Source organism: Elaeis guineensis, chromosome 7 (assembly GCF_000442705.2).
Source record: "Elaeis guineensis isolate ETL-2024a chromosome 7, EG11, whole genome shotgun sequence".
NCBI classification, from domain to species: Eukaryota; Viridiplantae; Streptophyta; class Magnoliopsida; order Arecales; family Arecaceae; genus Elaeis; species Elaeis guineensis.
Window position 1 is genome coordinate 74,591,321 of NC_025999.2, and position 24,430 is coordinate 74,615,750.

Consider the following 24,430-nt stretch of genomic DNA (forward strand, 5'->3'; position numbering starts at 1 on the left):
TGTACAGATCATTTTTTTGGATAGATGAGTCTCAAATTTACAGTGTAAGAATATTAGAGTAAGAGTGCAGGTGATTGTTAGAGAATAACTGGTACTGAACGTGACCAATACGAAAAGTCACTAGGATGGCTATCCACTTGTCAGTGACTTACTCATAGTTATAGTGGTGTAAATAGTTCTTTGACCTGAGGTGTCTTGGCTGTTCACAGTGAGATTGCTATAGTTTGACTGCACAATCACTTAATTATCTAACCATTCAAAATTTTACGGTATGTGTTGGCTATAGTAGGTCCATTGTAGGAATAGGATGTGCACTAAGATGGGATCTGTCGATCTTGATAGATAAGAAGAGATCCTATATAATTCATGAGACTGAGTCATAAAATCCATGATCATGGTAGGTAAATTATGAAAATTTTTTTTATAAGATTTTACATAGACTCGAATCGATTGAATCTCGCATATGACGGATGAATGAATTTAATGAGTTATCCTTGACCTGTGTCCTATCGAAACTCATGATAAAAGAATTGGATCACACGATAACTATACCTAGAGGTTTAATATTTTTATTCTGCTAGATTATCACTACATATTGCTAGGTGTCACTGATGGATTGTGAGACTTATTGGACGTCATCTTCATGATCGATGACCTTGAATGACAGAATTAAAATTATTTCAATCCATCGAAAAGAGTTTTGATGATATTATGATAGAGATCATAATATATCTTACTACTAGATAGAATAGAACCTATGGGATCACACACAAAAATAATTTTTGTTTGATCAGATGGCTGATTTATGATTATGAATCATTGATGGGTAAAATTGTTAATTTGATTGATGATTAATCTTATACAAAAATTATAATAAAATAATTTGCTAATGGTTAGTAAATTATTGAAGAATTAATTAGTAATTAAGTTACTAATTGGTTAATTTGATTGAGTAATGAGGTTTGTTTCAAATCTAATTGGATTAGGTTTGATCTGATTAAGCTATGAGATAATCCAATCGCAAGAGAGATCAATTCCTGATTTGATCAAGATTTGGGCTCAATTAATTTCTAATATGATCCAGATTTAATTAAGAGATTAGGTACCTAATTCGATTAGGCTTGATCTACTCTATTTGAGTCTAATCGAATTGGATTTGGTTGAGACAAATTGAGTTCAATTGTTTTGAAAGTTTGAATTCAAACTCCCTTGCGCCACTCACCTTATCTCCATGCCTTTTCTCATCATAAGTTTGAGTTTTATGAAAGAAAAATCCATGCCCATAGCCTCTCCTTGTCACCCCTTTGGATTGGGATGGGTTGGTTTGTGTTTGAATTCAAATGAGATTTGAATTCAAATGTTATCCTTATCCCATCTCCCTTAAACCTCTTCATCACCACTTATGATAGACACTCTCTCTTTTGTGCAACAATTGAGAGAGGTTCCATCATATTTTTCCAGAGAAGATGGTGGGGGTGAGTTCCTCTTGCTGAATGGCGTTTGGATGTGGTTAGGTTTGAATTTGAATTTAAACGAGATTTGAATTCAAGTTCAAACAAACTAATCTTTATCCCTTGTCGCCCACTCTTAAAGAGTTCTCAATTTTGCATGATAATTTTGAGTGCTCTATGGTATTCAAGTGTGAAATCTGATTTCACACCGAGTGGAAAAAGCAGAGAGAGTTGGCTAAGAGTTTTTGGCGTGGGCTTTAGTTGCTTAGGCATGGGTTTTGTGAAGAAAAAAAAAGAAGAGAGTGAAAAGGATTTCGTCTCTTCACTTGTTCCTCCTCCTGTCCTTCTCCTTCTCAGGTAGAGATCGTGAGATCCAAAGAAGGAAGTGTGATTAGCCATTAAGAGTTGATTTCTGCAAGGATGCTAGCACCCCGATGAAATCGTCAACCTCTGATCAGTCAGGGCCTTGTGTGGATATCTGTAGAGATCGAACATGTGTATGGCTCGACGAGGACCTCATCAAGCTATCCGGATCATCAATTACGGTGGATTGCTATCCATGTAAAGGTATCGAGATCTGATCTCGATTTTGTATTTATGTAAAATCTGATTTAATTTCTATATTATAAGCATGTGAATGATCCTATTAGGAGTAGATTAGATGTACTTAAAGCATGCCAGATAGATTAAATTTATTTAATCTATATCTGCTTTTAATTTTGCTACATATATGAATTTTAAATATTAAAATTCTGCATACTATAAATTCTGCATGCATGTCATCGAATAGATGACATTCTTCAAGTGGTATCAGAGCCACGGGTTATCGTTTTATATGTGATTTCAGATCTAAAAATTTGATTATCAGATCTGAAATTTAAAGTAATGCATGAGATTAAAATTAGATTTTATTTTGATGCATGTGATGTGTTTTCTTCCAGGGTCATGATAGATCTATGTTACATGTGATGTAATTAGATTAGATCTTTATTGCATGTTTATAATCTGATTTTATTTTGATACATGAGATGTATGCTTGGTCTATGTTGCATGAGATGCATGATTAGATCTAGAATCAGATTTAAAGATTAGATTAGATCTTATTAAAACATGTAATGATGATCCTATTCTTTTATGCATATTCGATATGTGTAGTATAGTTCGTTGTCTTAGTAGCCTAGTATTCGGAATGAATGTACCACCAAGCCATCTGTTCATAGGAGCAAGTAGGGTTTAAAGATTCTCTTTTTCCATTCAATGGGGTGCTCTTATGGCATGTAGGGGTGCTATGTGAATACATCCATGAAGAAGAACCGCGAAAAGAAAAACTTAATTTTCTACAAAACTTAGATCCAAAAATCCTAGATTTTGATGCATAATTTAGTTACTTAGATTTTAAAATTATTTTAATATCTAAGTTAGAACTATTTGTATGCATGGATCGAAAATTTTTATGACACCTGCTACTGGTACGTCTGTCGAGTCGACTCGAGTTCTGTTCGAGTTGACTCGAGCACCTGAGGAGTTGACTCCTTCCTTGTTGGAGTCGACTTGACACCCTATAGAGCCGGCTTAATTGGTAGACAAGCCGACTCGAATCAGCAGACTGTGGCATGTGGGTTCTTTGTTCGTCATAGGGAGCTAGCTCGATTTTGACTCGAGCCAACTCACTGTGATGAGTCGACTCAAATTTAGGGAGAGTCGACTCGAGGGTGAGCAAAAAATTATGTATGTGATGCAATCTTGTTCTAAATTATTAGACATCAGATTTGACCCATGAACTTAATTAAGAATTAAGATATGAAATTAAATAGATCTAAAAATTATGAATTCAAGATCTAAGTCAATTTCATAATACATGAGCTCAGGGTGTGGGTAGCTCAATTAGGTCTAGTTTGAGCAGTTGATCAAACTGAATCAAATATTGATTAGGATGGGATCAAATGTGCTCATGACCAATCCAAAGTAGTTGTAAGTTTGGTTAGATCAATTAATAGTCATATGTTAGCGATCAACTAAGACCTAATTCGACTCAGTGGTTCGAGCCGGAGTCAATAGGTTAACCTGATCGATTCTAATCAATCAATTTGATGTCTAAGGTAAGTACATAGATGGTGGTTCTTTAATTGATTCTGTTGTCTTTAATGTAACGGAGGGATCTCCACACATCTTAACTTACCTGATAATTTTGGAAGATTAGTTTCTATATTAGGTCAACTTGTTGAACTCGAGCTAGCCTATGCCACTAGGTCAGTCATAACCATTATGACTAATTAAGGAAGAGACCTAAATTAAAATTTTCTCAATAATATTAAGTCGAGGGATCTTCCACTATTGTAAAGTGCTGTGCTCTCTTTAATATTGACTGTTCTCGACTGGATACAGTGGTTCAGTTGCATCAAGGGAGAAACAATCACTTTAAATGCAGGATGGAGATGGAGTTGGGCCCAAGATTTGTCAGGTGAGGGTATAATGACGGCTTCACTTGCACTTAATGGTGGGTCTGACTTAACTAAGGAATGAAGTTAAGATTTGTGAGATGAGGTCTTAGGACCTAGAGATCCAAAGTCTACCGTAATTTGCTTGAGAAGCATTGAGCAAGAGTTGTCCATCTATTGATTGACACGTTCACTAAGATCTATCAGGTGAGGTGGAATGCCAATCGATGGAACCGCAGTACCCACTAGGAATCTTAACTCATGAAGGAGTTTTCACTTTCTAACCTGAGGAATGTTAGGATCCACAGAAATAGTTGGAGCTCTAATGAATTAGTGGGAGCAAGTTTATTTTTTAAAATAAATTTTTTAAAACAAACTAAAATCAATTACAAAAATCTAACTTAAAATTTCTTCTCTCTATAAGAAAACTGTCTGCATCTAATTGACTAACCTGCATCTTAATCAACCAATGTTAGGTTCCAACTGTAAGGATTGGCTAAAGGACTTAAAAGGTGTTTTAAGTTTCGAAAGGTTAGGTAGTGTCTTAGACTAAGAAATGTTGGCAGGGACCTCGAAGAGTTTGAGGGACACACTTTTAGAAGGTATGTCGGACCTGCTCGTGATGGAGACTAACCTAACAGTTTCTTCTACTACCAATTGAGTAATAGACTCTGGTTCTAGTATATACTTGTGCACTTCAATATAGGATCTTAAGAAATATAGAAGGTTGAGGCAAAGAGAAATGATCCTATGTGTTGGTAATGGAGCAAAAGTTGCTGCTATGGCCGTAGGAACCTATCCTCTTCAATTATCATCTAATTTTTGTCTAAAACTGAGGGACTGCTACTATGTGCCTAATGCGAGCAAAAATTTAATTTCTATTTTGTGTTTAGCATAGGACAATTATGAAATCAGTTTCAGTAAGAACCATTGCACTATTTATTTTGGAAATAAAATGATTGCACGTGATCTTTAATCAACAGTCTCTATCATTTACATGTTGATGTAGATGAGTCAGTCAATTTATCTGAGCAAGTTGTGAGTGCCATTGGGTCTAAGAGATCCAGAGATGAGGTTAACCTAAACTACATATGGCACCTTAGGCTAGGTCATATCGGAGAAGAAAGAATTAATAGACTGGTGAAAGATGGTCTTTTAGACTCATTTGCAGATGAGTCGATTTCAGTCTGTGAGTCCTATCTTTAAGAAAAAATGACCAAGCTACTCTTTGTAGGACATGAAAAAAAGACCACTGAGGTACTGGCTTTGGTACATACTGATGTGTGCGACTCATTTGATGTGTCGGTCAGAGGAGGTTATCTCTACTTCATCACTTTTATTGATGATTTTTTTTGATATGAATATGTATTTCTTATGAGACACAAATCTGAAGCCTTTGAAAGATTAAAAAAAATTCAAATCTGTGGTAGAGAAGCAAACTGAAAAATCACTTAAGATACTTCGATCAGATCGAGGTGAAAAAACCTGAGTGGAGAATTTCTCAGTTACCTCAAAGAAAATGATATTATCTCTCAATAGACTCTACTTCGAATATCTCAGCTTAATAGAGTTTCAGAATGGAGAAATCAGATCCTATTGGATATGGTCCAATCCATGATGTGCTTCACCGACCTTCCTTTATTTTTTTGGGGACACACCTTAATGATTGTTAATTATTTAATCAATAAGATTTCCTCTAAATCTGTTCTTACCACTCCATATGAGATATAGCATGATAAGAAGTCAAATTTTGGTTATCTCAGAATTTGAAGATGTCCGACCTATATCAAACGGCAACAAATGGACAAGTTAGAGGCTAGGTCTATGAGAGCTCATTTTATAGGGTACCCAAAAGAATCTTTGGGATACTATTTTTATTTTTTGGAGGATCACAATATGATTGTGAGCCGACATGCCAAATTTTTGAAAAAAGAGTTTATTCGAGATGAAGGTAGTGGGAGAAAAATTCAGCTCGAAGAGAGTATCTCTGAAGAGCAACGAGCCATAGAGTCTGAGGAACCCATTCCACCTCGTAGATCCAGTAGGATCACACATCCTTCAGAAAGATACATGGATATGCTGGAAGAGGATGTAGAGAAAATATTTATCATGGATGATATAGATCATGTTGATGATCCTAAAACCTATGATGAGGCAATGTTAGACATCGACTCCGAAAAATAATTGAAAGCAATGAAATCAGAGATAGACTCAATGCATACCAACCAGGTCTGAACCTTAATAGATCCATGAGCAGGAATAGTTTTTATTAGGTGTAAATGAATCTTTAAAAGAAAGATTGGTTCGGATGAAAAGGTGGAGACATTTAAAACAAGGCTTGTGGCGAAAGGTTATGGTCAGCATGAAGGTATTGACTATCAGGAGACCTTCTCATCAGTTGCCATACTGAAGTCCATTCGGATACTACTTACTGTTGCAGCAGCTTATAATTATGAGATTTGGCAGATGGATGTGAAAACTACCTTTCTAAGTAGATATCTTGAGAAAAATATCTATATGGAGTAGCCTCTGGGTTTCATGTCCAGTGATGGAGATCACAAAGTTTGCAAGCTGCAAAGATCCATTTATGGACTAAAGCAAGCGACTTGGAGTTGGAATACTCATTTCAATGATGTGATCAAATCGTTTGATTTTATCAAAAATGAGAAGGAACCGTGCATGTTTAAGAAGATCAGTGGGAGCACGGTCACATTCCTCGTATTATACATGGATAACATCCTCCTAATTGGGAATGACATTCTCATAATGATTTCTGTAAAAGTATAGTTATCCAAAGAGTTCTCCATGAAAGACCTTGGAGAAGCATCCTATATTTTGAGAATTAAGATCTACAGAGATAGATCTAAAAGGATGCTAGGTTTGTCACAGCAACTCTATATAGAAAAAATACTGAAGTGTTTCAGCATGGAGAATTCCAAGAGAGATTTGCTATCCTTCAGGAATGGAATTCACCTTTCTAAGAAGATGTGCCCTAGCACACCTGAGGAGATACAGTGTATGAGCAAGATCCTTTATGCTTTTGCTATAGGGAGCCTCATGTACGCTATGCTATATACACGACCTGATATTGCTCTTGCTATGAGTATCACAAACAGATATCAGTCAAATCCAGATGAGGAGCACTGGATTGCTGTAAAGAATATCTTTAAGTACTTAAGAAGGACCAAGGATCTCTTTTTGATCTTTGGAGGATAAGACTTACAAGTATAGAGATACACAGATTCAGATTTCATGTCTGACATTAATGATAGAAAGTTTACATCAGATTTTGTATTCTTGTGTAATGATGGTGCGGTTAGCTGAAAGAGTTTCAAGCACTTGATTATTGCAAATTTTACTATGGAGGCAAAGTACATTGCCGCATCAAAAATTGCTAAGAAAGGATTCTGGTTCAAAAAGTTGATTGCGGAGCTGGGTGTGATGCCATCGGATGTCGTTCCACTCTTCTGCGATAATAATGGTGCTATAGCGCTTGCTAAAGAACAAAAATCTCACCAGAAGTTCAAACACATCGAGCGATAATTTCATCTAATTTGTAAATATCTCGAGAAGAAGTTCATCGAGGTACAGTGAGTCGCCTCCACTAAGAACGTGGCTGACCCACTGACCAAGCCGCTAAGCCAACAGAAGATTGAAGCTCATCTTGAGAAGATGAGACTTAAGTTTGTGGCCAATTGGCTTTAGATCAAGTAAAAGTTTGTTAGATGTATGCCCTAGAAGTTGGATTGATTGACATATGTACACTTCTGAAGCATAATTTTATAATTAAATTTTAAAATTAATAAAATTTGGATTAATTTTTAATTCATGTTATGTGTACTTTATTGTGTCTATGAATCATCCGAAGAATTGATGGATGATGACACGTATTCTCAAAGAGTTGAAAATTTGAGACATGTATCATTAGTAGTTAATTTTTAAATACTCCTGATAGAAGGATCGCCATGGAGATGGTGACCAATCTAGATAGATCGATGCACAGATCGCTTCCTTCGGATAGATGAGCTCGAGTCTATAGTGTAGGAACATTGAAACAAGAGTACAGATGGTTGTTAGAGAATAACTGGTACTGAGCGTGACCAACATGAGAAGTTACTAGGATGGTTATCCACTCATCAGTGACTTACTCATAGTTGTAGTGGTGTAAATAATTCTTTAACCTGAGGTGCCTCGGCTATTCACAGTGGAGTTGTTGTAGTTTGACTACATAATCACTTGGTTACCTAGCCATTCAAAATCTTATGGTGTATGTTGGCTATAGCAAGTCCATTATTGGAATAGGTGTGCACGAAGATGGAATCTGTTGATCCTGATCGACAAGGAGAGGTCCTATACAGTTTATGAGATTGAGTCCTAAATCTATGACCATGATAGGTGAATTATAGAAAAGAGTTTCTATAAGATTTCACATGGACTTGAGTTAATTGAATCTTACATATGATGGACGAATGGATTTGACGAGTTATCCTTGATCTGCATCCTGTCAAAACTCATGATAGAAGAATCAGACTACATGGTAACTATACCTAAGGTTTGATATTTTCATCCTACTGGATTGTTACTACATACTACTAGGTGTCATTGGTGGATTGTGAGATTTATCGGATATTATTTTGATGATTGATAACCCTCGAAGAGCAGAATTGAAATTATTTCGATTCATTGAAAAATATTTATATGATATTGTGATGAGATCATAATATATCTTCCTATCAGATGAAATAGAATCTATAGAATCACACATAAAAAAAGTTCTTGTCTAATCAGATGGTTGATTTACGATTATGAATCATTGATGGATAAAATCATCAATTTGATTAATGATTAATCTTATGTAAAAATTATAATAAAATAATTTGCTAATGGTTAGTAAATTATTGAAGGATTAATTAGCAATTGAATTGCTAATTGGCTCAATTTGATTGAGAAATGGGTTTGATTGAAATCTAATTGGATTAGGTTTGATCTGATTGAGTTATGAGATAACCTAACCGCAAGGGAGATCAATCCTGATTTGATCAGGGTTTGGGCTCAATTAATTTTTAATATGATTAAAATTTAATTAAGAGATTAGGTGCCTAATTAGATTAGGCTTGACCTATTCTATTTGAGTCTAACCGAATTGGATTTGGTTGAGACAAATTGAGTTCAATTATTTTGAAAGTTTGAATTCAAACTCCCTTGCGCCACTCATCTTATCTCCATGCCTTTTCTCATCATAAATTTGAGTTTTACAAAAGAAAACTTTATGCCCATAGCCTCTCCTTGTCGCCCCTTTGGATTGGGATGGGTTGGTTTGTGTTTGAATTCAAATGAGATTTGAATTCAAATGTTATCCTTATCCCATCTCCGTTAAACCTCTTCATACCACTTATGATAGACTCTCTCTCTTTTGTGTGACAATTGAGAGAGGTTCCATCATATTTTTCCAGAGAAGATGGTGGGGCTGAGTTCCTCTTGCTGAATGGCATTTGGATGTGGTTAGGTTTGAATTTGAATTCAAAAGAGATTTGAATTCAAGTTCAAACAAACTAATCTTTATCCCTTGTCGCCCACTCTTAAAGAGTTCTCAATTTTGTGCGACAATTCTGAGTGCTCTATGGTATTCAAGTGTGAAATCTGATTTCACACCAAGTGGGAAAGGTAGAGGGTTGGCCGAGAGTTTTTGGCATGGGCTTTAGTTGCTTAGGCATTGGTTTTATGAAGAAAAAAAAAAGAAGAGAGTGAAAAGGATTTCTTTTCTTCACTTGTTCTTCCTCCTGTCCTTCTCCTTCTTAGGTACAGGTTGTGAGATCCAAAGAAGGAAGTGTGATCGACCATCAGGAGTTGATTTCTTCAAGGATGCTAGCATCCCAATGAAATTGTCAACATCTGACCAGCCAGGGCCTTGTGTGGATATCTGTGGAAGTCGAACGCATGTGTGGCTCGACGAGAACCTCATCAGGCTATCTTGATCATCCATTGCGGTGGATTGCTTCTTGCACAAAGGTATTAAGATCTGATTTTGATTTTGTATCTATGTAAAATCTGATTTAATTTTTACATTATAAGCATGTGAACGATCCTGTTAGGAGTAGATTAGATCGACTTAAAGTATGCCAGATAGATTAAATTTGTTTAATCTATATCTGATTTTTGTTTCACTGCATATATGAATTATAAATGTTAAAATACTACATATTATAAATTCTGCATGCATGTCATCAAATATTTGACATCCTTCGTCAAGTTAAGTTGCTTCAACCCTTCTTCTATATTTTCTGCATTATCATTACTAAAATCTTTCTTTCTTGAAGATATATAGATCATTAGTTTCATCAAATATAACATGTATAGATTCTTCAATAACTAATGTTTGTTTGTTAAAAATTTTATATGTTTTGCTAGATGTAGAATATTCTAAAAAAAATATCTTCATCAGATTTTGCATCAAATTTATCTAAGTTATCTTTATCATTATTCAAGATAAAAAAACAACATCCAAAACTATGAAAATAACTAATATTAGGTTTTCTATCTTTTCAAAGCTCATAGGGGATTTTTTTTTAAATTGATCGAATCAAAATTTTATTTAAAATATAACATGTAGTGTTAATGACTTCAGCCCAAAATTGCTTTGGGAGACTCCCTTCACATAATATGGTACGAGCTATTTCTTTCAAAGTTCAATTTTTTTTTTCAACAACTCTATTTTATTTAGGTGTTCTTGATGTAGAAAAATTATATTCAATATCATTTTTATTATAAAAAATATTAAAATTTTAATTTTTAAATTTGGTATCATGATCACTTCAAATACAAATAATTATCAAACTATTTTCATTCAAAATTTTTTGATAAAACTTAGAAAATGTAGAAAGAGCATCATCTTTATGTGCTAAAAATAAAACTCATGTAAATCATAAAAAATCATCTACAATAACAAGTCCATATCTTTTTTCTCCTAAACTTGTAGTCCTAGTAGGTCCCAAAAGTTCATGTGTATTAATTCTAAATGTCTAAAAGTTGAAACTATATTTTTAGATTTAAAAGATCTCTAGTTTGTTTTTCATATTGACATGCATCACAAATCTGATCTTTTTCAAAATTTAGTTTTGGCAAACCTTTAACTAAATCTTTTGCAATTAATTTTGAAATGGTGTTCATGCCAGCATGTCCTAATCTATGATGCCATAACCAACTAGATCCTTTGATTTTGGCATCCTTTGATATAAGGTATTGACCACTTCTCATGATATTCTCATTAAGATTAACCATATAGATGTTGCCATGCCTATGTCCAATAAATTTAGCACTCCCATTAAAGGGACTAGAAACAATACATAAAGAAGATTCAAAATTAAGTAATTTTAAATTTTTTATCACATAATTGACTTATGCTAAGTAAATTATGTTTTAAACCATCAACTAATAAAATATTATCAATAAATATAGAGGGAGTAATACATATTTTACCAACTCCAATATTTTTTTGTTTTCCATTATTGCCAAAAGTTATAACTCTTTTTTTTTTTCAAGAGTGATAAACTGATTTTTATCACCTGTCATATGTCTTGAATAGCCACTATCAAGGTACCATCTTCTTTGCAATCCAAGGACTGCAAGACACTGCTACAAAATAGTCAAATAGTAGATTTAGGTATCCAAGCTTTCTTGGGTCATTTTGGGTTAGTGACAAAGATTCTTTTTGGAACCCAAACTTGTTTAATCAATTTACCATTTAATTTTTTGAAATTATAGGAATAAGCTTTATGTCCTAATTTACTATAGCAGAAATAAGTAATCTTTTGAGTAGCATGAAAAGAAAAATTCATAAAAAACCTCTTTAAAAATTTTTATTTGTTGTTAAGATTAAAATCAAGACTGACTTTATCATAAATAGCTCTTTGGTTGTTCAAACTCATATGAAGTTTTTTAGAACCACAAGTAAACTTTTCAACTAAAGGCCTAACAATATCTAATTCCTTCTTTAATGAGTTGTTTTCTTCTACTAAAGCCTTATTGTTTTGTGAAATCTCTTCTTTCTTATCTAACAAAAATTGATTTTTTAGTTTTAAATTCATCAAGTGATTCATGGAAAACATCTTGAAGCTCATCAAATGTCAAATCTACAATATATTCAGATTGTACCTCATCATTTTGTGCCATGAGATATAAGTTTATCATATTTTAATTTTCATCATCGGTGCTAGAGTCTTCACTATCACTTCATATCACAACCATAGCCTTCCTCTTTGTCTTTTTGAGGTTCTTCTTTAGGCTTGGACAATTGACTTTGAAATGTCTGATTTCTTATATTTATAACAAATGGGCTGCTGCTCTCTTTCTTTGTCCTTATTCTTACTAGATTCTCCCTTGGCCATCAATGTCTTCTTGAATCCTTGCCTCTTCCTCCTCAAGAACTTTTTGAGTTTTTTGATAATAAGTGCCATATCCTTATCACCAACATCTTCTTTCGATGAGTCCTCATCCTTCTCTTCTTCCATTGTAGATTTAAGGGCTATAGTTCTCTTCTTTTTGACCTCCTCATCATTATGTTGTTTCATTGCAAGCTCATCAGTCATCAACGATCTAAGTAGCTCTTCAAGTGGTAGGACATTAAGATCCTTTGCTTCTTGAATAGCGGTCACTTTGGCTTCCTATGACCTTGGCAAAGATCTAAGAATTTTTCTCATAAGGTCATTGTTAGGATATGATTTTTTAGGATTCTTAAGATCATTAATAATATCAGTAAATTGAGTAAACATATCAACAATAGATTCATTAGATTTCATTCTAAATAATTTATATTTGTATACAAACATATTGATTTTAAATTTTTTGACTTGGCTTGTGTCTTCATATGTTACTTCGAGTCTATCCCATATCTCTTTTGCTAAGTTGCAAGTAGATATGCGATTAAACTCATTCACACCCAATACACAATACAAGACATTTCTTGCCTTGATATTTAATTGCACTAATCTTTTATCAACTTCATCCCAATCATACTCCGGTTTGGATGAAGCTATGCCATTGATAATGACCATGGGTGTGTGAGAGCCATTTATTGTGATACTTCATAAATCATAATCAAGTATTTGAATAAAAATATGTATGCATGCTTTTCAATAGATATAATTAGACCCATTAAAAAAAGCTGACCCACTAGTGGATTATCCCTCGATAAATAAAACTCTCAAATGAGTTGTCATTGATCTTTAAATCAAAACTAACTAGAAATCAAGCTTTGATACCAAGTGTTGCCCAACTAGACAACCCAAGAAGGGGGGGGGGGTGAAATGGGTTTTCAAAAGTCTTAGACAAGTATGTGCCGATTTTTCAAACAATCTAAGTGCTGTGAATGTGTAGTAATTACAGTGAATGATAGTAAAAATAAAATAATAAATACTAAATAAGAATATAAAATAAGAATCAATAAGTACATCACATAAACATAAGAGACTTATAGTGGTTCGATGCACACCCAGCACATATCCACTCCTCAAGCTTCACTTGAAAATTTTTATTATAATCTACTAATTATAGTGCATTTATTTTAATTGGGATCACAAACTAATCTAGTTAATTTTCTGAGATCACCAACCTTAGGGATTCTGTAGTGCCCTATAGCCTTGGAGGTGATCACAGGTGGAGCCGATTTGATAGGCTCCAGATTTGCTATAATGGGCATAGTCATAAGCTAGGTAGGAGTGATCCTAGGGTAGAGATAGTACATAGCTCTCCATGGGCTTGAGGTTCAGACGATGAGGACTTCGAGGGGATTGGTTGGGGCTCCGGATACTTGGGGACACAAGGTGGAGCAAGAACCAGATCTAGGGATGAAGTTACGGGAGAAGAAGTTGTTTCGACAGGTTAGTCGACTCAGACTGAGACTTAGTCGACTAAGTTGCAGGTGGATCGACTCAGTCTTAGTCTGGGTCGACTATGTCTCAGAAAAATAGAAGACAGGCTTCTCAAAAAAATTGATACGGTACGTAGGTTAGTCGATTCAGTCTAATCTAAGTCGACTAAGTCCCAAGTTAGTTGATTCAGTCTGAGATTGGACCGACTCAGTATCGCAAGCAGAGCAACACCGGCTTTCTGTTTGGGTCTGGTATCGGGTTTGATCCTAGAAAACTTAAGGCTTGGTTTGGGAGGTCTTAAGGGGCTAATTCATGTGTGGACTAGGGTTTAGTCCAAAGGGGTTGAGAGCATGCAAGATATGGGTGTACATGGGCTTGGGTGAGTGATTTCATGTGGGTTAGCTAGGGGAGTTTTTGTGCCAAGATTTATTAGGATTTAGGAAACCCTAGGGTATATAAACCCATTATTGTAACAGTTAATGTGAGAGGAATACAATACGGCTTTTCTCCCAAAACCCTCATCTCTCTCCTTCACTCTGGTTGCATGCCATCATAAGAGGGAAAAACAAATCCTAGCCGCCACCTCCAAGGAAGGAAAGAAGAAAAACCTTGGTGCCATCCCTTTGGTGCTTTTTGCTGGTGATTTCTAGGTCTTCACGTCCTAGGAAAAGTGTGCACTAATTGATATCAGAACTAGGTTGCATGGAGAAAGAAGGAGAAACCAGGAGTTGAAGTTTTCTGCTCAAGGTATTTTTTTTCAAACAAATCTGTATTGTTTGTGGTTGTCGTTTTGTGACATCATGAGTAGCGGGATGAAGATCGATTTTGAGAAGTTTGACAGAAAGAAAAACTTCTCAATGTAGAGGACAAGGTTGGAGGATCTGTTGATTCAGCAGGAGCTGGATTTGGCTTTGGAGAAAAAGCCAGAGGGAATGATAGATCGGGCTTAGAGTTCTTTGGAGAAGAGGGCCTGTTCACTGATTAGGTGGTGTTTGGCAGACTCGGTGCTGTATGGCATGCTGAAGAAAAAGACATCCAAAGGATTGTTGTCAAGGTTGCACTTCCTGTACATGAGAAAAAAATATGTGCAACAAGCTGATGCTAAAGAAGTAACTCTATAGCCTTTGGATGGAAGAAAGTGGAGATATATTGGAACATATTCAGTGGTTTGACTAGTAGAGTACTGATTTACTCAATTTGGGTGTAGCGATGGAGGAAGAGGATGAATCTCTGATGTTGCTGTGCTTGCTATCCGAGAGCTTCGATCCACTAGTGATGACTCTATTGTATGGGAAGAAGATGCTAGTCTATGAGAAGATAGTGTCGGTCCTTTGGACTAACGAGTAGAGGGAGCGAATGGTGAGGGGTAGTATGGAGGTTTTTCAGGATGCCATGGTGGTCGGTGAAAGGCCTAAGTGGGGAAGGATAAACACGAGGCAGTGGGGGGGCAAAAGTCCCTAAGGAGTATCAGGGAGATAAGGTGCTTTGTGTGCAAGTAGTTAGGGCACATGATGAGAGATTGTTCATTAAGGAAGAAAGAAAAGGGAGAAGGTTCTAGACCGGAGTCATCCAGTGCAGTGGTTGAGAGGAATGGATCAGATGATCTTTTGATGTTATCGACTGGACACAGAGAGAAGACAGATCGATGGGTATTGGATTCTGCTAGTGCTTATCACTGTACACGTCATCAGACATAGTTCGCTTCTTACACACAGGTAGGTGAGGGGCAGCGAGTGATATTAGGAGATGGAAGCTTTTGTGGTGTAGCAGGAGTAGATTCCATCAGGCTGAGGATGTATAATGGGACGGTGTGGACCTTGATAGATGTGCATCATATTCCAAATCTCAAGAGGAGTGTAGTATCACTTGGACATTTAGAGGAAAAAGGTTTCATTTTTAGAAGCAATTTAGGGGTGCTGAATGTCTCCAAGGATGTTAGGATTGTGATGAGAGGGAGGAGGTTGAGGAGTTGTTTGTACCAGATGGTAGGATCTGTTATATATAAGGAGATCGAGGTAATTTCTTCAGCCATGGAGGATCGCCAGAGGTTCAGTCGGTGCAGATTGGATAGCTAGTAGTGTGTTTATCGGATCTGCCTACTGCTGGATTGTCGGATCATAGGGAGGTGGAGCACCAAGGATAGGTGCATCCACACATGGAGGAAGAGCACCAGAAAGAGGTTCCTTCATGAATAATGATGAAGACCATGGCTATGGCACGGGCTCTAGGCAAGGACGTGTAGAGGAAGGTGGAGTCTCCCAGTCGCTCGGGTAGTGGAGAGCGAGCATCAGGAGAGGGCCTAGAGGTGTATGCATCGGAGTTAGATGCTACAGTGATGACAGGATGCAGGAAGGATCCAAAGACCTATAAGGAGGTTTCCACCAGTCTGGATCATAGGTGGGTCGAAGGCAGGGGAGACTGCAGCCACTCCATGTTCTTTCGATACTATAGTGGAACATGCCACAGAAGCAGCGGCAGTCAAAGTGTTGGGCCAATGATGATTAGAGCCATTAGAGTAGCGATAGACAGAGTCGTTGGAGGTGCGATAGGTGGAGTCGCAGAGGCAGCAGTAGGAGCAGCTGCTAGATCAGCGGTGGGCACACCTGCTGATGATAAGATCTATAGGAGAGGTGTCCGAATGCAGGATGAGATCTTCAGCCATAAGAGTTTTGAGAAATGTGTCCCAAAAAGCCAATCGTCAAGCTGTTGACGGTTGAGCAATCAAGTATTGTAATTGATTTGTTAATAAATAAAATATATTTGCATTTTCATCATAAGCTTTCATCTTCTAATGAACTCCGTTGTTATGATGAAGTCCTTAGGACTATTTAAGTTCGATAAAGAGAGGATTTATCGATTAGTCCTTAAAACTGTTCACGACCAAATGATAGGCTGCTAATAAGGACGACAGCTTCTATCGAGCATAGGTCGCTGTAGGCCATATGGGTTGGTTGTCCTCTTAACCAAGGAGTGTGGAGACACTGGTATGGAATACAGGTGAGATGTAAGGGTACATCATCATTGAACGTGACCAACTCCAGAGTATTCTACTGTCGAGAATATCTCTGATGGGATATAGGTATAAGTGTCCCTTAGACCTGAGATCGCCTCAGTGACTTGCAAGCAACTCACTGTGCTTTGGTACTGAACTAACTGAATTTCTAATTCAGGGATGGAAGGCTTCTGGGCACAGTCAAGTACTTGCGAAGTCAGAGTGTGATCGAGATGGGATTGACCACTCCAAGAGTTGGAGAAGAATGAGTCGCTGTATTTCAATTTAGCAAAACCTTGGCCAGGGTAATCCATCAGATGGATTTGATATTTTGAAATACAATGTGGACAACCTGATCAGAGTTGACAGTTAAACTCTGGGGTGTCCTATGATCATTTTGATCAAGGGGATGAATTATATGAAAACTATATCCGCATGGGTTCTAAGGATGTTGTTCTACACATTCGACCTATCCGATCGTCGGGTACCATTGCTAGATGGTCACTTCGATTGGTATAGAAATTTGTTCCTATGCTACCGACTTAGGTTCGGACCTATGAGGTCACACACATTAGAGTTCATGATCTGATCAGATGGTTGATCAACGATTAAGAATCGTTTTAGGGTTAAATGATCAATACGATTGACATTTAACCCAGTGCAAGTGTTGCAGGAGGATCGATTAGCAATTCGATTGCTAATTGGCTTAATTTGATTAAGCCAATGGGCTGAGATTAAGTCTAATTAAATATAATTTAATTAAATTTATTTTGAGCTTGATTGGATCAAGTCCAATTGGTTTATTAGATAAACCAAGTGCAAGGAAAAACTAGTCCTAGTTCAACTAGGACTTGGGTCAATCTAATTTTTAATTTGATTAGAAAATTAAATCAAATTTAAATCTAATTTAATCTGATTAAATTAGATTCTTAATTGGGTTAAGACCTATTTTAATTAGGTTGATCTAATTTTGATTTGATTTGGTTTGAAAAACCAAATTAAAACAAGTCATAAGACAGAATCCTAGTAAGACTAGGATTCCACCTTGCGCCACATAATCCTTCTCCACGCCCTCTCTCTTATTCAACGCCAATCTCCACTTATTTTGTGCGACAAAAGCCCTCTCCCAAATTTTTCCCACATTCACAAAAGGTCTCCTCTCTTCTTTCTTACATGGAAGGTGGTTTGGATCAAATCTAAAAGGAATAAGTTTGGATTTCGAATTCTATGAGATAGAGTTTTAGAAATCCAAAACTCTTTCAATTTTGCACTGAATTTATCCAAATTTTTTTTGGAATTTTTGTGGCTTTTAGGGTATACATTGTGCACCCTTTTCTGGTGATCCATGCATGAAAATATGAAGGAGTGCTCAAGAGTTGGGCGTCCCTTAACTTGCCATGTTTGGATAAGCCTTGACTAGGTGTTTGACCTAGACAAGGACTCTATCATATCTCTCTATATAAGATGAGTTTCTTTGTGAAATTTTAGAAAAAATTAGAAATTTGAGAGACCTTTGTGCCATCCAAAAATCAAAGAGAAATACCTTTGGTCGTGGAGATATAAAAGATGCAAGTTTGGTATCTAGAGAGAAAAAGTGAAGAAGAAGAGGGTCTTCTTCTTGGGTTTTTGTTTTCATATCTTTCCTCCCTCATCTTGAGTTTCCTGAGAGTGTCTCAGATCTGAAACTATTCTTTTACTTTTCATCTTTGGAAGAGTCCAAATCAAGAAGAAGGAGGCACCTGATCAACCATCAAAGAAGGATCAGCGCAGTACTAGCATACTGTGCTGATTTCCTGAAGCAGGACTTCTGATCGAGATTCGTGGGCTCGTGTGGTCGACTCCTAGAGGCCAGACGCGTGTGCGGCTTGCAACATCATCCTCAAGCCCAGATCAACAAGGTTAGAACATCTAACTTGCAAGGTAATAGATCTGATCTATTGTTTAATACATACATTAGATGTAGCTAGTATAGAAACATGTTGATATGATCAACATGTAGTTCATACTATATTTATATATATTTTAATTTTTGATTTAATGCTATGTAATAATCATGTAATAGGATCTTAGATCTAGGGATTTTCTAATTTTAGAAAATAAATTTTGATTTATTTTAGTCTTCCGCTGTATGATCTTGAAAAAGTTTCAAGATCTAACCCTGAAACCCTAGATCTGGTTCCTACAATTGGTATCAGAGCCTAGGTTCTTTATTACATGATTATTTATACATGCTTAGATTATTTTTAGATTAGATTAATTTATAATCTGATTATTAAATCTGAAATTAAAATTTTAGATCAATCACAAACTGCAAGGTTGTCCTGCTGTAAGGTTTACCCCTTACAGTGCAAAGGTTGTCCTAGTTTGTGTAGATCTATTTTAATCATAAATTTATTAGATATGATCTAGATTAAATTTATGATTTATTAGATTTAAAAGATATTTAAATCTGAAATAAAATCTCTTTGTTAATAATTTTTGTGCAAAGAAATTGTTTAAAGTTGAAATTGTTTCAATTACATGAACCTGTTTAGATTAGATCTAAAGTAGTTTCATGTTTATTTCACTTGCATTTGATTATGAATCAAACATGCAATATGGTTGGTAGAATCATATTGTAAAATTATTTTACAAAATGAAAATTATTTTTTGAAAAGCCGAACCCAACCCTCAGCCCAAAACTTAATTAAGAATTAAGAAGTTGTTTGATTAGGTTCTAGGATTGTGAATTGAAGAACCTAAGACACAAATCATAACACATTGGGTTAATGGGTTAGTGGGAATTAGGTCCATTAATTGGATTAGACCTATGGTTAGATTAAAGATGGACTTAATTAGAGAATTGACTAAATCTAATCAATTGTTGTCTTAGATTAGGTCAAGGATTCTCTAGATCAATTACAATAGTTGTAGTTGGTCAAGTCCATGTCTTTAACGAGAACCAAATGGACTTGATTCTTGGCTAAGCGGTCTAGTACGAACTGTTAGGTTGATCTAATTGAAACTAATTAAACCAGTTGGTGTCTAAGGTAAACCAGACCGGTGGTTTTTAATTGGGAGCCTGCTTACCTGGCCATTTCTGATGGTGTCTAAGGCAAGCTTTGGCAGACCCTCCCACTGATCGAACTTACCTGGCCTCTTGGTGAAATTATGTTTTGATCGGATCACTTGACTATTCGAGCTGACCCATGTCAGCTAGGTAAATCAGTGTGACTGATTTAGGTGCTCCTAGACCAGCCCTGGTCTCCCTTAAGCTGACTTGGTGAAGCCAGTGGGAGGATCATGATAAGCTGGTTCATCTGACTTCATCCTCTATATTATTTAAATCCTCTAAAATTATTAGGTCCTTAAAATGATAAAGTTATGGAGATAACTGAGTCATAGCCTCCCATTAAGGTGTTTGATAATGAGTCCATTAACTCAATAATCATTGCAGACCCAAAGGCCTGGTGCTTGTTGACTAATGGAATTATCACTCATCATATGACGACTTGGAAGTGTCTCTCTAATGGTGGTTAGGTGAGCCAACCAAAGTTGGGCTTAATCATTCGTTGGTTAGATACACCAAGTATGATCATGTTAATGGTTGGACCTAACTGGATCCTTACAGTGGAGGCCAAAGTCTACTGATTAGGTTTCTGGGGCAAAATTAAAATTACTAGAAATTATTTAGAGAAACAATTGGTTATGAACCTACCCTTAGATGTACATGGGTTGGCCAACCAAAGTTGGGCTTGTGTGCAGTCTAAGTGGATTCTAGTACCCGCTAAGGAATTAGGATAATTCCTCGAATTGGAGGTAGAGGTTACCAATTCGAATAAAATAGTGGAAGAAACCTTTTGATTAAAGTCAAATCTTTAGGTTTAATGAATCAATTACTAATTAGGTTATGGTTCTCTTTTGTGCAGATATGGCCACTTCCCTATCGCTCCGATCATTGTTGGACAATGATAAGTTGGTGGGACCCAATTTCGGTAGCTGGTACCGAAAGTTGAAGATAGTCCTGGAGCATGAACGGATCCTATATGTGATAATGGATCCTGCACCTGAGGAGCCAGCTGTCAATGCACGTGGAATAGTCAGAGACACTTACCAGAAGTGGCTCAGTGACCGGACCACGGTGCGCTGTATCATGCTGGCTGCTATGAGCGACGAGTTCAATCGCAGATTCGAGACGGCTCAGCCAAAGGACATGCTTCAAGTGTTGGAGGATGCCTTTGGCACACCCGATGACGTGGAGAGGCACAAGACTAGTTGTGCCATCTTCAACGCCAAAATGCGGGATGGTGCCTCTGTCACTGATCATGTATTGTACATGATCGAGCTGATGGAACGATTGAGCAAGCTCGGCTTTCCCTTGCATGAGCAGCTTGGAAAGATGCAATACTGAACTCGCTGCCCAAGTCTTATCTCCCATTCCTCACTCATTATAGAATGACAAAGCCTGAAGTAAACTACCACGGATTACTGGGGTTACTTCAGAACTTTGAGAAAGATCACCAACTCCATAAGGAGTCGGTGAACTTAGTGGGAGGTTCGTCTTCTGGTTCTCGACCCTTTAAGAAAGGGAAGAAGAACAAAAAGAAGAAAGTGAAGAAGGTGCAAGTTCAGGCTGGGACATCTATGCAGTGTCAGGCCAAAAAGATCAAACCCGATAAGAGTCAAGCTGAATGCTTCTTTTGCAAGAAGTGGGGGCACTGGAAGAGGAACTGTCCCCAGTACATTGCCTCCCTAGATCCGAACAGGCAGAGAAAGCAGCAAGTTGTTGCTGGGCAAGGTATTTATATGATAACTCTTTGTAATTTCTCTATTTGTGATATAACTGACTGGGTATTGGATACCGGTAGCTCTTACCATATTTGCAATTCGTTGCAGGGGTTGCAGGTCAGTATGAGATTCGAGCAAGGCGAGAGGTTCCTGAACGTTGGAGATGGAAGACCAGTTTCAGTTCTAGCATTAGGAATCTTGAAACTTGTATTTAAATCCCATATCATTGTTCTTAATGATTGTCATTTCTGTCCCAGTTTCTTTTTAAATGTCATTTCTGTAGGCCTTCTAGTCAAAAATGATTATGAAATTTCAATAAAGAAACAAATTTGTAATATCATTGAGAATGGTGTTACTATTTTTTATGGATATTTGAATAATGGTGTGTATATGTTATCACAACCTGTTAATGTAGTCTATTCAACTGGCAAGCACCCTAGATTAGATAGTGTGTCAGATATCTACTTATGGCACTGTAGGCTAGGTCATATAAACAAGAACAGAATAAACAGGTTGACTCAAGAGGGAATCCTTGAAGTTAGTGATTGTGAATCACTTCCAACCTGTGAGTCCTGTCTTCTTGGTAAAATGACCAAGTCACCTTTTACTGGAAAAGGTGAGAGAGCTACTAAGCTCTTGGACCTAGTACATACTGATGTATGCGGGCCCATGAGCACCAGTGCTAGAGGTGGATATTTCTACTTCATAACTTTCACGGATGACCTATCCCGATATGGATATGTCTATCTAATGAAACATAAGTCGGATTCATTTGAAATGTTCAAATGATTCCGAAGTAAAGTAGAAAAACAAACTGGGAAGAGTATTAAAATTCTTCGATCTGATCGAGGAGGAGAGTACCTTTCTAATAAATTTCTCACATATCTAGGAGAGAATGGGATTCTCTCCCAATGGACTCCTCCAGGAACACCACAGCATAATGGTGTGTCTGAAAGGAGGAATCAGACTCTGTTAGACATGGTCCGATCCATGATGGATTTTGCTAGCTTGCCGATATCCTTCTGGGGATATGCACTCGAATCGGCCTGTTATCTGTTAAATAGGGTTCCAAGTAAGTCTGTAATTAAGACTCCATATGAGATATGGACGGGACGTAAGCCAGCACTTTCACACCTTAGGGTCTGGGGGTGCCCGGCCTATGTCAAACGATTAGTCACAGACAAACTTGGACCTAGGTCTGATAAATGCTCATTCATAGGGTACCCCAAAGAGACAAAAGGATATTTTTTCTACCATACTGATGAACAAAAGGTGTTCGTCAGCCTTAAGGCAATCCTTTTAGAAAAGGAGTTCCTTGGTGAAGGAACCGTTGCCTCTAAGGTTGAACTTGATGAAGTTCAACAGGTAGAAGGACCGACACCAATAGCTGAACCTGAGTCGGATATGATTAGATCAGATCCGGAGCCCAATATACCTGTACCATTAAGGCGATCCGGTAGAGTACCACGTCAGCCGGACAGATACTATGGTTTCTTGGTCCGGGACGGTGATCCCATCGAACTTGATGAGAATAATGAGGATCCGATCACCTATATGAATGCTATGCAGAGACCTGATTCCGAGAAATGGCTTGAAGCCATGAAATCCGAAATGGAGTCCATGAAGGTCAACGATGTATGGACATTGGTTGACCCACCTGAAGGGGTTAAACCCATTGGGTGTAAATGGGTCTTCAAAAGGAAGAGGGGCGCAGACGGAAAGGTGGAGACCTATAAAGTCCGTCTGGTTGCCAAGGAGTATCGTCAACGTTATGGTATTGACTATGACGAGACGTTTTCCCCTGTGGCAATACTCAAATCTATTCGGATAATGCTTGCAATAGCTGCCCATCTGGATTATGAGATCTGGCAGATGGATGTAAAGATAGTTTTTCTGAATGGAGAGCTGACTGAAGAGGTATATATGATACAACCTGAAGGGTTTACATCCACAGATGAGTCCAAGATGTGCAAGCTTCAGAGATCCATTTATGGACTGAAGCAAGCTTCTCGGAGTTGGAACATGCATTTTGATAAGGTGATCAAAACGTATGGCTTCATTAAGAATGGAGAAGAGCCTTGCATCTATAAATGGGCAAATGGTCCAGTTGTGGTATTCCTTGTCTTGTACGTGGATGACATTCTCTTAATCGGGAATGACATCCCCGCACTACAGGGAATAAAAGTTTGGTTGTCATCACAGTTCTCCATGAAGGACTTGGGTGAAGCATCCTACATCCTAGGGATGAAGATCTATAGGGATAGATCTAAAAGGATGCTTGGGTTATCCCAGTCCATGTACATAGACACTGTGCTGAAGAGGTTCAGCATGGAGAATTCCAAGAAGGGCTATCTACCGATAGGCCATGGAATTTCTCTCTCTAAGAAGGATTGTCCGACAACTCCTGAAGAGAGAGAGCGTATGAGTAGAGTCCCATATGCTTCAGTCGTGGAATCTATCATGTACGCCATGACATGTATAAGACCAGATGTGGCATACTCACTAGGAGTAGTGAGTAGATACCAATCTGATCCTGGAGAAGATCACTGGAAAGTGGTTAAAGCCATCCTTAAGTATTTGAGAAATACTAAGGACCAATGGTTGGTTTATGGCGAGTCAGATCTGAAACTTGTGGGGTTCACAGACTCCAACTTCCAATCTGACCATGATGACAGCAGGAGCGTGTCGGGTTATATCTTTACTCTGAATGGTGGAGCCATCTGCTGGAAGAGTTCCAAGCAGCATACTGTGGCAGACTCTGTTTGTGAAGCGGAGTATATCGCAGCATCAGATGCCGCGAAGGAAGCTGTGTGGCTGAGAAAATTCATCAACGAGCTCGGAGTAGCACCCTCCCTCGATGGTCCGGTCCTGCTCTATTGCGACAGCACTGGTGCCATAGCTCAGGCGAAGGAACCC

The 24,430-nt window shown here is 37.4% G+C and overlaps 1 pseudogene; it reads right to left on the reverse strand.

Moving 5' to 3' along the window:
- LOC105048954 (protein DETOXIFICATION 27-like) overlaps window positions 1-13,583 on the reverse strand; it is a 33,592-nt pseudogene extending 20,009 nt beyond the window's left edge.
- Between the last annotated feature and the right edge of the window lie 10,847 nt (window positions 13,584-24,430).